The 2,996-nt window shown below is 49.1% G+C and overlaps 1 pseudogene; it reads left to right on the top strand.

Annotated features, from left to right (window-relative positions):
• The first annotated feature begins 698 nt into the window (after positions 1 to 698).
• Positions 699 to 2,037, top strand: Arpc1b-ps2 (actin related protein 2/3 complex, subunit 1B, pseudogene 2; annotated as a pseudogene).
• Positions 2,038 to 2,996: the final 959 nt, after the last annotated feature.

Here is a 2,996-nt window from a genome sequence, read left to right on the forward strand (position 1 = left end):
GTTTTAAGACTTTTTAAAAACAGATTTATTCATTTCATGCGAATGTTTTATCTACATGTATGTATGTATGTATGTATGTATGTATGTATGTATGTATGTATACCGTATGTGCTTGTTGCCCTTGAAGGTCAGAAAAGTGCATCAGAGCCTCTGGAACTGGAGTTGTGCTCAGGATGGATGAAGTCCCAGGGTAAATTCCTTAAAGGGTCTTTCTCATCATGGCTTCAGAGACACCCGATGGAATGGCTGATCTGATAAATACCAGCTGTCACAGGGTGTTTATTGCTGTGGTCAAAAGCCACCTGTGAAGGAAATGATTTATTTCAGCTCCTGCTTCCAGGTAACAGCCCCTCACTGAGGGAAGTCAGGGCAGGACCTGGAGGCAAAAACGGATACAGAAGTCATGGTAGATTTGGTTTGCTTCTCATGGCTCAGCCTGCTTCCTTATAATACCTGGATGACCAGCACCACCTACAATGGACTGAGTCATTCCATATCATTCACCAAGTAAGAAAATGTAACACAGGCTTGCCCTCAGGACAGTCTGGTGGGTTTCTCAGTTGAGGGTTCCTCTTCACAAATGACTCTAGCTTGTGTCAACTTGACACAAAACGAGCCAGCACAGCATCTGATATAAATTAAAATGGAGCACAAAGCCTTTTTAAAAGATTGATATTGGAGGAAGTGGCTGCGGCGTTGCGCGGGTCTCAGAGTCGGTTCGGCGCGTCGACTGTCCAGAGACTGCGGCCGAGGAGACCCGAGGTCCAGGAGACAAGGGACTATGACCTACCACAGCTTCCTGGTGGAGCCCATCAGCTGCCATGCTTGGAACAAGGACCGTACTCAGATCGCCATCTGCCCCAACAACCACGAGGTGCACATCTATGAGAAGAGCAGTGCCAAGTGGAACAAGGTGCACGAACTCAAGGAGCACAATGGGCAGGTGACAGGCATCGACTGGGCCCCTGAGAGTAACCGCATTGTGACCTGCGGCACAGACCGCAATGCCTATGTATGGACGCTGAAGGGCCGCACGTGGAAGCCCACACTGGTCATCCTTCGGAATAATCGAGCTGCCCGCTGCGTGCGCTGGGCCCCCAGTGAGAACAAGTTCGCCATGGTCAGTGGTTCCCGTGTCATTTCCATCTGTTATTTTGAGCAGGAGAATGACTGGTGGGTGTGCAAACACATCAAAAAGCCCATCCGCTCCACTGTCCTTAGCCCGGACTGGCATCCCAACAACGTGCTCCTGGCTGCAGGCTCCTGTGACTTCAACTGCAGGATCTTCTCTGCCTATATCAAGGAGGTGGAGAAATGGCCGCCCCTACACCATGGGGCTCCAAGATGCCCTTTGGGGAGCTGATGTTTGAATCGAGCAGCAGCTGTGGCTGGGTGCATTGTGTCTGCTTCTTGGCCAGTGGGAGCCGAGTTGCTTGGGTCAGCCATGACAGCACTGTGTGCCTGGTAGATACTGAGAAAAGATGGCGGTGGCAACCCTGGCCTCTGAGACATGTACCGCTCCTGGCCATCACCTTCATCACAGAAAATAGTCTCGTAGCGGCAGGCCACGACTGCTTCCCGGTGCTGTTTACCTATGACAACGCTGCAGGGACATTGAGCTTTGGTGGCCGGCTGGATGTACCCAAGCAGAACTCCCAGCGTGGCCTGACAGCCCAAGAGCGCTTCCAGAACCTCGACAAGAAGGGCAGCACTGAAGGGGGTGCAGCCACAGGGGCTGGCCTGGATTCACTGCACAAGAACAGCGTCAGTCAAATCTCGGTGCTCAGCGGGGGCAAGGCCAAGTGCTCGCAGTTCTGCACCACAGGCATGGACGGTGGCATGAGCATCTGGGATGTGAAGAGCTTGGAGTCAGCCTTGAAGGATCTGAAGAGCAAGTGAGCTGTGAGGTCCTCATCCCAAGTGCTGGGGAGGAGGGAAAGGGGTTGGGGAGACTAAGGGCTGCTTTGCTGAATGCTTCTAGGGTGCAGTACAGGACTGCAAAGGGGATGCTCTCTCTCCAAAGAGGGGAAGAGGAAGGTGGGGGAACTTTCCTGCCTATTTAACCAAAAACGTGCCTTTTAAAGAGATGCTTTCATTCATTGTAAACCAAAAACAAGACCAAAAACCCAAAGCACAATGCTGGTCATGAACTGCTTCAAAATGTGGGCTAATAAACACACCAAATGTGGACAGGCAAAAAAAAAAATTGATATTTATGTGTATGAGCGTTTGCCTGCATGTGTCTGTGTGCACCAGGAGAACACTGGTGTTTTTAGAAGCCAGAGAGGGCTTTGGGTTCCCTGGCACTAGAGTTGCAGATAGCTGTAAGCTCTCAGTGCTCTCAGTGCTGGCTACTGAATCCAGATCCTCTACAAGAGCAGTAACTACTCAAGGTACGTCTCTAGCCCTGAAACGTTTGATTTGCCTAACATCTCACAGCAAGGCAGTAGCCAAACAAAGTTCCAAGTTTGTATCTAGCCTGCTTTCACAAGTCATTACATTGAAATCAATAAGACCAATGATGTCAGCAAAACAGTGGAAAAGAAAGAGCAGAACTCTGGGGCTGGACAGATGGCTCAGGATTAAGAGCACTGACTCCTTTTTCAGAGGTCCTGAGTTCAATTTTCAGCAACCACATGGTGGCTCACAACCATCTGTAATGTGATCCGATGCCCTCTTCTGGTGTGTCTGAAGACAGCTACAATGTACTTCTATGCAGAAAATAATTATTATTTTTTTATTTTAAAAAGAAAGATCAGATGTTGCTGTAAATGTATAGATAGGAATCTTAACCTCAGCCTCCAGGTTCTCTCCACTGCCTCTTCTGCCTCCTCCAGTCTCCTCCTCTCTCTAAAACTTTTCTCCCGCCCATCCTTCCTTCTTGTCCAATGACAGTCCTCGTTCTATCTTGTACCTGCCTTCACTCGTATGACATCCTACATTTCATCCTTTTTGTCTAATTAAAAAAAAAAACTTTTCCCTCAAATATAAGCTGA

The sequence above is a fragment of the Rattus norvegicus genome, chromosome 15 (genome assembly GCF_021556685.1).
Source record: "Rattus norvegicus strain SHRSP/BbbUtx chromosome 15, alternate assembly SHRSP_T2T, whole genome shotgun sequence".
Classification (NCBI taxonomy): domain Eukaryota; kingdom Metazoa; phylum Chordata; class Mammalia; order Rodentia; family Muridae; genus Rattus; species Rattus norvegicus.